The following is a 12719-nucleotide window of genomic DNA, read 5'->3' as shown; positions in this document are numbered from 1 at the left end:
TGTCGTCAATGGGGTTGCATGTTGAGGTGTATATCCATGTTAAGTTAGCTTTATCGTGGCGTTTTTCCAAGGCCGCTTCTAATAAGAAAACTAACGATAATAGCATAATATTAATGTTAGTACAAAACAATATTAATACCATTAATATCCCACCTCCCCAAGGGTTTTTTTTCCTCCTTGATCAAATGTCGAGTCAACGTTTATAAATAGTTTATAAATAGTTCATAAATAGAAGAGGGATGCCAACGCTAATGCTGTTTATAACACTAAATGAAGAAATTTGGAGGAATCCCGACATCCGTGAGGTAAGTTTTACTTACAGAACTGAGCGAAGATCTACTGTACTCTATATAACCCACGAATTTTGGGTTAATTACATGACCCTTCCTGCCACTACCGTGGCGTTTTTCGTAGCAAACTTTTGAAACTCGCTCCTGCTGTTTAACACAAAACCGAAAGGGAGGAAGCCCAGGTTGTGCTCATTTACCAAGCAGCTAGCTAGCGCTTGCCAAGCCAACCGTTCCTTAAGGGTTTTGAATGGAGTGCTTGCTCGAATGCTTAAACCAATTGGCAATCTCTCCACAGCAGACTTGGTAAATGAACACACCCAATGTTCTTGAGACCCGACCATAGATCGTCTGTAATCTATATACCCCAAAGAGGAATGACCCTCCCTGCCACTCCCATAGTCAGCGGGTGTACTCGTACTTCAAATGAAAACCTCTCGACACTTCACCATATTTCTGAAGTAATTTGTGGATTACAATTCAAATAACGGTCATTTCATCTTAAATCTTCACTTCATTTTGAACTTTTCTGCAGACACGTTTAATTATATAGGGGCAAGGTATAACATATTCACGTGCTCTCTCGGAATTAGTGAAAGTCATCTCAATCTTCAGATATTTAGCTGTGGAATTGAAGTTGACACCGGAGTTGTATACTCAGCACACCGTCTCCTTATCTGTCTCAGAGCATAATCTTCTGCAAAATCTGCAAAGCTTAAAACTGTACTGTTCCGATGGCTTTCCCAAATGTACTTAACCGTACAAACCTTGTTGGAGCTTTATTTTATTATTATTATTTTTTGTGCAAATTAAGAAAGGCTCCATTACCCTAAAGCTCTTAACATGTTTTAAGCACAAACAATAAACATCAAAAACCTGATGCTTTAGATCACTGGTTGTATAGAAATATTTGAATTGAATATTACACCATGAATACCGTACTCTATCATTGGTTTCCAGTACGTCCAGTGTTACTTTCTGGTTATTACACCTGCCAAGTGTATCATTATTCAAGCCGAATATAAAATGAGACAAATCAGAAATTTGTTAAAACTAGAGCTTGACAGTAACTCATAAATTTCATTCATGGCTGCGGAATATGAATATTTCTGTTCTTCATTCATTGACTAAAAGCTCATATAATTTCGAGTGTGGTATAACAAGACCCCATTAATTTATGCTGGATTTAATTATAAATTTGTGTTTGCAAATGTTTGCTGAATTAAAATTATACAAGTATTATTATTTCTTGGTAACTAACTAGTTGAATTAGGAATTATGTAGAAACAATTTTTCCAAATGAAGTTATATTCATAACTGAAGCGATCATACTATACACTTATAGCTGATTAAGGTTACATGTCAGGAATTCCTGCAACAAAACGTTTACAAATCAAAATTCTCTGGTTGCGAAAGTATTCAGCAGTTTAGGTCACTACTTAGTGGAATTACCGTTTGTAGCAATGATTGTGATGTCTTTTTTTGGTAGAAGGTCTCCACCAGGTTTGCACAGTGAGATGGTTAAATCTTTGGTGAAAATTGATCTAGTTCTACCAAGATTGATGTGTTCTTGGAACAATAAGTGTTCAGGTCAGGACGTTGACTAGGCCACTGAAGAACATTTATTTTCTTCTTATTCGGCCATTCCAGTGTGGCTTAAACTTTGTGCTTCAGATCATTGTTCTGCTAAAATATGAATCTCCTACCCTGTTTTAGATTAATGGCCGACTCGAGCAGGTTTTCATCAATGATTCTCCTGTACTTTGCACCATCTATTGTCCCTTCCATCCTGACAAGCTTGCCAGTCGCTGCTGATGAAAAGCAACCCCATAACATGATGGTGCTACCACCAGGCTTGACAGTATGGATGGGGCTGACTGGGTGATGTGCTCTCTTAGGGTTGCACCAGACGTAACGCTTGAGTTTAGACAAAAAAGTTCAATTTTTGTCTCGTCTCACCACAAAACATTTCTCCACATGCCTGCAGTATCATAAAGATGCTTTTTCACAAACTCCATACGAGCTTTCAGATGTGTTTTTTCAGTAATGGCTTCTTTCTTGCCACCTGTCCATAGAGGCCAACTTTGTGAAGGGAACGGGATGCTATCGATTGATGAACACTGACCCCCATCTCGGACACAGAGCCTTCCAGATCTTTCAATGTCATAGTTGGTTTTACAGTGGTATCCCAAACCAGTTTCCTCCTTGCCTGGCTGCTAATTTTGGATGGGCGACCTGATCTGGGTAGAGTCTGGGTGGTATGCTATATCTCCCACTTCTTAATGATGGATTTCACTGTAATCAAAGAGATAATTAGGGATTTTGAAATCTTCTTATAAACCTCTCCTGCATGGTGCGTCTCCATCACTTTATGTCTGACTTATTTGGAAAGCTCCTTCGTCTTCATGTTTGCCTTGTTGTTTGACCAAGTGAATTGCACCTTACACCTCCTTAGACAAGTGGGGTAGCTTAATGTTTACGTTAAACCACTGTTTACATACATGTGAAACATATTACACTTATTTTATAACCTTTCAAACAAGTAATGTGCTCCTGAAGTGATTTAGGGTTAATGTAACACTTGATTTACAATATGTCTGGGTTTTTGTCATATTATTTACAATATGTCATATTTACAATATGATTTACAATAATAGAATAGCCAAAGGACCAGGAGACGGGTTTCTTCCAAGGGCAATATATATCCTCATTGCAGAACCATTCCGTGTAACGAGCATTCAAAACGATTGCAGCACATACCAAGAGTCAAAAGCACCATCAAGGCCACAATTATGTCTCCTCTTCACACTCAAAACCAACAATGGAAGGGACTCAAAGAAAATCCGTAAATTCAAATAACCGCTCATTAGCAGCATTTGTTTATCAATAATAATAACGAACTATTGTGCTTACATTAATTAGGCAAAGGGGTTGAATCCTTATGCAACGGAGAATCATGTGATTTTCTCTGTTAATCTAACTCATTCACATTTTATCTGCATTTTTTTAGCTTTATCAATTTGGATAGTTTGTGAAGACGATATATTAAGTTTGATTTGAATGCATCATGAAAGCAACTCAGGTGGCATCAAAATGTGAAAACGTTGGGTGGTGTGGAGGGGGAGGGGTGGGTTAGAGTGAAAATACTCTGTGTGTGTGTGTGTGTGTGTATGTGTGTGTGTGTGTGTGTGTGTGTGTGTGTGTGTGTGTGTGTGTGTGTGTGTGTGTGTGTGTGTGTGTGTGTGTGTGTGTGTGTGTGTGTGTGTGTGTGTCAGCTCCACTTGGAATCTAACAGGGGTGATTTCTCCAGACTTTCATTTTCTGCACCCATGATGTGCCCAAAGTATTCAGTTTCTGTTTCAGCATCAGCATCAGCTCTTCTAATGCACGTGGTTGTCTAATTTCTTCAAGCCCTGATGTGTTTGTTCTTCTTTCAGTCCATGGAATTTTTCACATTCAACTTCAACACATTTCAAAACATATTTCCAAAACTCTTTTCAAAACTCTTGAATCTTCTTCCTTTCTTTCGTTTTCATTGTCCATGACTCACATCCATGCTTTGCAACTGGAAGCACAAGAGCATTCACCAGTCTCCTCTTGGTTTATATTGTCACAACTTCATCAATGATCTCTCTGACTGGAAAATCCTCTTTATTTCTTGCTGATGACTTCACCCTCTGCCATGACATCCCTTAACCTTCAGATAGACAGGCAGCAGCCTCTTCCTTATCTTCAAACCTTGACAAAATCACAAACTGGTCAAACACTTCTGCTCTGAATTTCCAAAGTGTATGGCGTCTCGTCCTGAGTGCACATGTGCACTCGCGGTAAAGCAATTATTTCAGTCTGTCTGTCAGTAAAACCAAATAGAAAATCATTCCAAACAGGAAACTTCCTGTTTTTAGCGACTTCATAAAGGACACAAACAACAGGCACGGATAACTAATGCAACGTGTCAAATAAGGTGGTGTAAAAGACTGTGCATCGAAATAAATTCTTTGTTTTCTTTTTTCTCCAGCCATTTAAACTTTTATTTTATTTCATTGCATTATATACTTAAATACTGTAGAACACAAAGCACCTTGTTTGCACTTCCAAAAACCTTCAGTCTAGGAGTGCTTTGCAAAACATATTCTACGCCATCTTTAACCATCAAATTTGCCGCACACACTGAGGGGCGAGTTGGCAGAAGGATCAGCTCCGGGTTGTTCTGTTTGACCCATCGACTTCGTATGGTTGCCATTGTGCCTTTCATTCAAGGTTCACGAATAAAGCTAATCTGGATCGGGCCCAGAAATGCAAAGCAAGAGTTGAAGAGACCCTTTCCATGTCCATGTTTTCAAGACTGTGTGGGTTAAAGGTGTTCGATGAAATCTCTAGTTTGAAATGGATTCTGTTCCAAATTTCCCACATTACTTTATTTATCTCCGTACATAGTATGTATTTTCTGCCACATACACACTACATGACAAAAAGTATGCTGACACCCGAACATCGAACATCTCATTCCAAAATCATGGGCATTAATATGGAGTTGGTCCCCCCTTTGCTGCTATAACAGCCTCCACTCTTCTGGGAAGGCTTTCCACTAGATGTTAGAACATTGCTGCAGGGATTTGCTTCCATTCAGCCACAACAGCATTAGTGAGGTTGGGCACTGATGTTGGGCGATTAGGCCTGGCTCGTTGTCGGCATTCTAATTCATCCTAAAGGTGTTCGATGGGGTTTAGGTCAGGGCTCTGTGCAGGCCAGTCAAGTTCTTCCACACCGATCTCCCCAAACCATTTCTGTATGGACCTCGCTTTGTGCATGGGGGAATTGTCATGCTAAAACAAAGAAATGGCCTACTGGAACTCAGTAGTGAGTGTTGCAACCGAGGACAGACTATTTTTTTTACGTTGAAAGTCACTGAGATCTTCAGTACGGCCCATTCTCCTGCCAATGTTTGTCTATGGAGATTGCATGGCTGTGTGCTTGATTATATATACACCTGTCAGCAATGGGTGTGGCTGAAATATCCGAATCCACTAATTAGAAGGGGTGTCCGCATACTTTTGGTCATGGAGTGTATGTTATACTTTTGCCTTAATCCTTAGTGGGCTGTTCCAAATATACGTCTGTACATAGTGCACTGCTTTGAACTTCCCTGAACATGTTTGTCTATTTTCATCTCCATCATTTTTGCTGGTAAAATAATTACTTTTCACATTTTTGTCTTTAATGGTTCATTTGTGCTTTCCCTATCAATACGATTATATTTTGTAGACTGCAGCCAGATGGAATCTGCTTTATGAAAAAAAGACAAAAATCTTGTTCAAAAGACAAAGTATTGAGTTGTGTGATGCTGTTTCTTTCAGTTGTCTCTCATGCTTTCTGTTGTATTTTTCTGCATGAGTTCCAATTGGCCAGACTAGTACATGAAGTGCAGGCACATTGTGTTTTGTGTTTGAAGTGCAATGAAGCGAAATTGCATTTCGGAGTGAGCTGTATTGTCCTTGATATTTGGATTATGCTTCTAAAATAACCATTTGTCTTTTACTCACGATTTTGTCGTGGATAATGAATGCTTTCAACGGCCTGTGTGCTGCACTCCAGTGGTAATTTTAATGAACAATCGTCATGTGCCCATTGATTTTGTTGTATCATGGGATTGTAAGCTATGTTCCATCTACTGAGCTGGGGGAAATCAAATATAGTACAGGAAAACATACATTGGCCTGAAAAAGTATTCACCCCCCTTCAAAGTTTTCACATTTTGATTCCACCTGAGCTTATTTAATGATGCTTTCAAATCAAACTTAATATATAGTCTTCACAAACTACTCCAAATTGATAAAGCTAAAAAATGCAGATAAATGTGAACAAGCTGAAAAACAAGATGATTCCCAGTTACATCAGTATTCAAACCCTTTGCCTAATTAACCCAAACTCACTTCAGGAGGAAATTATTTATTTGAAAGGTCACAAAATAAGTGTAATAGGTTTCACTTGTATGTAATCAGTGGTTTAACTTAACATTAGCTCCCCCACATATCTAAGGAGGTTTAATGTGCAACTGACTTGGTCAACAAACAAGCCAATCATGAAGACCAATAATTAGCTTTCCAAATAAGTCAGATAAAAGTGGTGGAGAAGCACCATTCAGGAGAGCGTTATAAGAAGATTTAAAAGTCACCCATGATCCCTTTGAGCACAGTGAAATCCATCATTAAGAAATGGAAGATTTATCGTACTGAAGGAGCTGGGGCTCCCACGTCGATCGGAAGAATGGACGCGACAAAAAGCTGGAATTCATCCGAGTTGCTTTAATCAAACCAAACACTCAGGCACTCTGAAAAGCCCGTTTATCGGGCAGCAATATATATACATATTATCCCGGAGCGTTTGCCCAGGAAAGGCGAGAGGGGGCGTGGCCCAGCGTCCTGGCTGCGGCCTGGCAAGTTGAGGGCGAGCCTGCCCGGGCATGCCCGGGCGTCCCGACCGAGGCCTGGCAAGTTGAGCGCGGGCCTGCCCGGGCGTCCTGGATGAGCCCGGCATGGTGATCGCTCCGCGTCCTTGATAGGTGCAAGGCGATTGTGAAAACCCAGCGGTAGCCGCTACACACGTCCCCCTAGAATCGACTTGCACCGGCAGGGTCAATTTGAGGGGGGTCCTGATGACCCGGCCGAAGCGACCCCTGGCGGGTCGTGGGAGGGGGTCCGGTGTGGTGGTGGGCGGTCGAGTAAGGGGCACCGTGGACGGGGGGCGGCCTCGCCGCGGCGGAAGGGCCACCCGTGGTGGGTGGTCGACATCCACGTGCGCCGGCTTGAGGCGGTCCACCGCAATCCGGTCCGACCTGCCGCCGATGTCGATGACGAACGACTTGTCGTCCCGTCGCAGCACCCGGAAGGGCCCGTCGTACGGCGGCCGGAGTGGCCCCCGATGTGCGTCGTGACGCACAAAAACATACTCCGCTGTGCGAAGTGCTGGGGGGACGTAGGACTGGGGGTCACCGTGGTGGGATGTTGGCACGGGGGCAAACCGTCGGGCGGCCTCCTGGAGGTCCGAGCGCTGGTGAGCTGCGGACCAGGGACTGGTAGCGTCGGGCACGAATTCGCCCGGGACGCGTAGCGCCTGGCCATAGACAAGCTCGGCGGTGGATGCCTGGAGGTCCTCCTTGGGGGCCGTGCGGAGGCCCAAAAGGACCCACGGCAGCCGGTCGGCCCAACCGCCATCTTGAAGGCCGGCCATGAGCGCGGCCTTCATGGAGCGGTGGAATCGCTCGCACAACCCGTTTGCTTGGGGGTGGTAGGCCGTAGTACGGTGGAGCTTGACCCCCAGGTTGCGGGCGACCGCGCCCCACAGCGCGGAGGTGAACTGTGGTCCGCGGTCTGACGAGATGTCCGCCGGTGCGCCGAAGCGGGCGACCCAGGTGGCGATGAAAGCCTGCGCCACGTCGGCGGTGGTGGTGGAGACGAGGGGAACGGCCTCCGGCCACCTGGTGGTCCTGTCCACCATGGTGAGCAGGTGTGTGAACCCCCGTGACGGGGGGAGGGGGCCCACCAGATCCACGTTGACGTGGTCGAAACGTCGTTCGGGCACGGTGAAAGGTGCCAGCGGGGCCTGGGTGTGTCGGTGGACCTTGGCCCGTTGGCAGGCCGTGCAGGTGCTGGTCCAATCGCGGACGTCCCGATGAAGGCCGTGCCAGACGAATCGCGCCGACACCAGCTTCTGGGAAGCTTTCCGGCCCGGGTGGGAAAGGCCGTGGAGGGAGGCGAAGATGCGGCGTTGCCAGGTGACGGGCACGATGGGGCGAGGCTGGCCTTGGGAGACGTCGCAGAGCAGGACAGTGTCCGCGAAGGGGATGTCGGCCAGGCGGAGGCCCGTGTCCGCCGCCCGGAGGGCTTGCACCGTGGTGTCGGTGGTTTGGTCCGCCGCCATAAGCGCAAAGTCCACGCCCAGGTGGACCGCGTTCGCGCTGGCCCGGGAAAGACAGTCGGCCACGGCGTTGTTTTTGCCGGCGACGTGCCGGATGTCCGTGGTAAACTCCGACACGGCGGAGAGGTGGCGCTGTTGGCGGGCCGACCACGGCTCCGTGACCTTGGCCATGGCGTAAACCAACGGCTTGTGGTCGACGAACGCCGTGAAAGGTCGGCCCTCCAGGAGGTGGCGGAAATGGCGGACGGCCAGGTGTAGACCGAGGAGCTCCCGGTCAAACGTGCTGTATTTGAGCTCGTTCGGCCGGAGCTGCCGGCTGAAAAAAGCGAGTGGCTGCCAAACCCCGTTCACCCATTGCTCATGTACGGCGCCCACCGCGTAGTCGGAGGCATCCGTGGTGAGGGCGATGGGAGCGTTGAGCACCGGGTGAGCGAGCAGTGTTGCGTCGGCGAGGGCCCGCTTTGAGCTTTGGAAGGCCGCATCCATTGCTGCGGACCAGGCGATGTCGTGCTTGGCCGACTTGCCCCGGAGGGCTTCGTAGAGGGGCCGCATGAGTTGAGCAGCGCGGGGCCCGAAGCGGTGATAAAAATTCACCATTCCCAGGAATTCCTGCAGGGCCTTTATGGTGCGGGGACGCGGGAACGTGGTGATGGCCTCGACCTTGGTTGGCAGCGGCACGGCCCCGTTCTTGGTGATGTGGTGGCCCAAAAAATCAACGGCCGTCGTGCCGAAGTGGCATTTGGCCGGGTTGACGATGAGGCCGTGCTCGCTGAGGCGCCCGAACAGTGTTCGGAGGTGGAGGAGGTGCTCGGCCCGGGACGTGCTGGCGACGAGGATGTCGTCCAGGTAAACGAAAAGGAATGGCAGGTCACGCAGCACGCCGTCCATCAAGCGCTGGAACGCCTGAGCCGCGTTCTTGAGACCAAACGGCATCCGCAAGAATTCGAATAAGCCGAACGGCGTGATGACTGCCGTTTTAGGGACGTCGGCCGCCCTGACAGGTACCTGGTGATATCCCCGTATGAGATCAATTTTCGAAAAAATGACCCGTCCCGCCAGACGGGCGGAGAAGTCTTGGATATGCGGGATCGGGTACCTGTCGGGGGTGGTAGCGTCATTGAGACGGCAGTAGTCGCCGCACGGGCGCCATCCACCCCCCGGCTTTGGCACGATGTGCAGTGGCGAGGCCCACGCGCTATCGGAGCGCCGCACGATGCCGAGGTGCTCCAACGCGTCGAATTCGGCCTTCGCCACGGCGAGCTTGGCTGGGTCGAGGCGGCGGGCCCTGGCGTAGACCGGCGGGCCCGTGGTTGGTATGTCCGGGCCTTCTGTCCGAACCTGGCATGATAGTAACACCACGCTTGGTCAGGTGGAGGCTCCGGTCGTCGTGCTGGAGGTGGTCGGCTCGGTGTAGCGGCCACCAATTGCGTCGGCAGTTCGGTCGTCGACCGTGCTGGGTGCTCGGGCGCCATGGGTGTTGCGTCGGACGGCGGTGGGTCCCATGTCGCCGCTGCGATGCGCTGTCCTGCGGCGGAGATCTTGTCGGCTTCTCTGGCAAGGGCCCGGGGATCTGTGATCGTCGTGCTTGCCAGGGCGAGGCGTACCGGGTTAGGCAGCTGACGGAGGAACAGCTCCCGGAACAGGAATGCCGGAGAGTGCTCGCCGAGCAGTGAAAGCATGTAGTCCATTCGCTCGGAAGGGCGCGTGTCGCCGAGCTCGGGCAGGTCGAGCAGGCGCCGTGCGCGTTCCGCCGATGGGAGGGCGAAAGCGTCGAGGAGAAGCTTCTTAATCGCGCCGTATTTGTCAGCGGCTGGCGGGCTCTCGAGGAGGCTCAGGGCGCGGGCCACGGTGGCCGAACCGAGCGCTGCTACCACATGGTGGAAGCGGGTGTCGTCGGCCGTGATGCCTCGCAGGGCGAACAGGGAATCCGCCTGTGCGAACCAAACCGCCGCGTGAGCCTCCCAGAAGGTAGGCAGTTTAAGGGCGACTGCCGTGTCCATGTCGGTAGGTCACCAATGAAGGAGCTGGGGCTCCCACGTCGATCGGAAGAATGGACGCGACAAAAAGCTGGAATTCATCCGAGTTGCTTTAATCAAACCAAACACTCAGGCACTCTGTAAAGCCCGTTTATCGGGCAGGAATATATATACATATTATCCCGGAGCGTTTGCCCAGGAAAGGCGAGAGGGGGCGTGGCCCAGCATCCTGGCTGCGGCCTGGCAAGTTGAGGGCGAGCCTGCCCGGGCGTCCTGGATGAGCCCGGCATGGTGATTGCTCCGCGTCCTTGATAGGTGCAAGGCGATTGTGAAAACCCAGCGGTAGCCGCTACAGTACCACCTGGACTCTACCCAGATCAGGTCGCCCATCCAAACTCAGCAGCCGGACAAGCAGGAAATTGATTGGAGATGCCACTGTAAATCCAACAATGACTTTGAAAGATCTGCAAGGCTCTGTGGCTGAGTTGTGGTCAGTGTTCATCAATCGATAGCATCCCGTTCCCTTCACAAAGTTGGCCTCTATGGACAGGTGGCAAGAAAGAAGCCATTACTGAAAAAACACATCTGAAAGCTCGTATGGAGTTTGTGAAAAAGCATCTTTATGATACTGCAGGCATGTGGAGAAATGTTTTGTGGTGAGACGAGACAAAAATTGAACTTTTTTGTCTAAACTCAAGCGTTACGTCTGGCACAACCCTAACACTACTCAACAACCCAACAACGCAACCCAAACACACAGTCAACACCGTCAGTCAATACCATCCCTATTGACAAACATCTTGGTGGCAGGATCATGTTATGGTGCTGCTTTTCATCAGCAGGGATTGGCAAGCTTGCCAGGATAGAAGGGCAATGGATGATGCAAAGTACAGGAGAATCCTTGATGAAAACCTGCTCGAGTCGGCCATGAATCTGAAACTGGGTAGAAGATTCACATTTCAGCAGGACAATGATCCAAAGCACAAAGCTAAAGCCACACTGGAGTGGCTGAATCAGAAGAAAATGAATGTTCTTCAGTGACCCAATCAAAGTCATGACTTGAATTGAACATTTATAGTGATACTTGACGATTGCAGTACATCGACAATCCACATCGAACTTGGCAGAACTATAGAGCAATTTTCACATGAAGAATGAGCAAAGATTTCACCATCTCACTGTACAAAGTTGGTAGAGACTTACCCAAAAAGACTTATGGCAAACATTGCTGCAAAAGGTACTTCCACCAAGTAGTGACCTAAACTGCTGAATACTTTCGCAACCAGAGAATTTTGATTTGTACATGCTTTTGAAGGTATTTCTGGCATGCAACCTTCTTCAACCATAAATGTTTAGTTTGATCTCTTAAGTTATGAATAAAAAAGTTCATTTTGAAAAATTGTTTCTACATATTTCGTAATTCATCTTAATGTGGGATTATTTATGGGGGGTGAATACTTTTGCAGGCCCCTGTAGATACACATATACATACATACATACATACATACATACATACATACATACATACAACTACAAATTCAAATGGTCCTTGGAACACATCAGTTGATGTCCTCAAATGTGTCTTTAGTTTGGAGCAATTAACTGATTTGAAACCAATTTTGTTGTTTTTTAATACCCACGAATGTGAAATTTCTTTATGGCAAAACTCATTGAAAATACATTTCTTAAGATTTTGATGGTTGTGCTTTGTTGGAGCAATGCCATTAAAAACCAATAAGCATAATATTTAGGCAGTGTATTATGTGCACTTTATTAATAAAGTGCACAAACAAAAACACAGGAGCAAACTCTTTGCAGCCAACTCTACTCCGGATGACTCCAACAGAACAAACTCCTCCTGCTTTCCCCAAATCCAGATTCCCTAAGCCTGTTATCAAATTTTACACTTGTGCTCCTGAACTTGCTCCCGTTCTCTCCAAGCTTGTAAACCTCTCCTCCTGTGCTGTTATGAATCCTGGAAGCATGCCTATGTCTGCCCTGTACGCAAGAAGGATGATGTGTCTGATCCTTACAATTAGCGTCCAATCATCTTGACCTCCATAATCTCAAACTCCATGGAGTCTCCCATCAACGAGCTACGTTTAACCATCTCAAATTCTGGTCTCTTCTCAATGACCACCAATATGGCTTATACAAATCCAGGTCCACTGGTGACATCCTGACCTACATTGCAAACAAATGGTGTTCAGCTCTTGAGTACTTTGGAGAAAGTTGAGTAGTTGTGCTGGACATCAGCAAAGCCTTTGTCAGAATCTGGAACAAAGGGCTCATGCCAAGGCTTCCAATGTATGGGATTCAGGTTCAGCTCATTTCCTGGTTTCTCAGCTTCTTCACTGGGTGATCTATCTCTACCTACATGTATGATTCTCTCTCTGATCTCAGCACATTCATTCTGGTGACCCTCCTGGTTGTGTCATCTCACCCTCCCTCTTTCTTCTTTAAATCAATGACCTCCTCACAACCACTAACAACCCTGCCCATTCCTTTGCTGACGACTGCACTCTCCACTTCTCCACCA

At 47.6% G+C, this 12719-nt stretch overlaps 1 protein-coding gene across 1 annotated transcript in view; it reads left to right on the top strand.

Moving 5' to 3' along the window:
- Nucleotides 1-12719, top strand: part of LOC137436928 (neurexin-1) — a 1559617-nt gene that overhangs the window by 586270 nt on the left and 960628 nt on the right. The window lies entirely within an intron of this gene.

Source organism: Myxine glutinosa, chromosome 11 (genome assembly GCF_964187855.1).
Source record: "Myxine glutinosa chromosome 11, kmMyxGlut1.1, whole genome shotgun sequence".
Taxonomy (NCBI): Eukaryota; Metazoa; Chordata; class Myxini; order Myxiniformes; family Myxinidae; genus Myxine; species Myxine glutinosa.
This window is presented reverse-complemented; position numbering and strand designations above follow the sequence as displayed.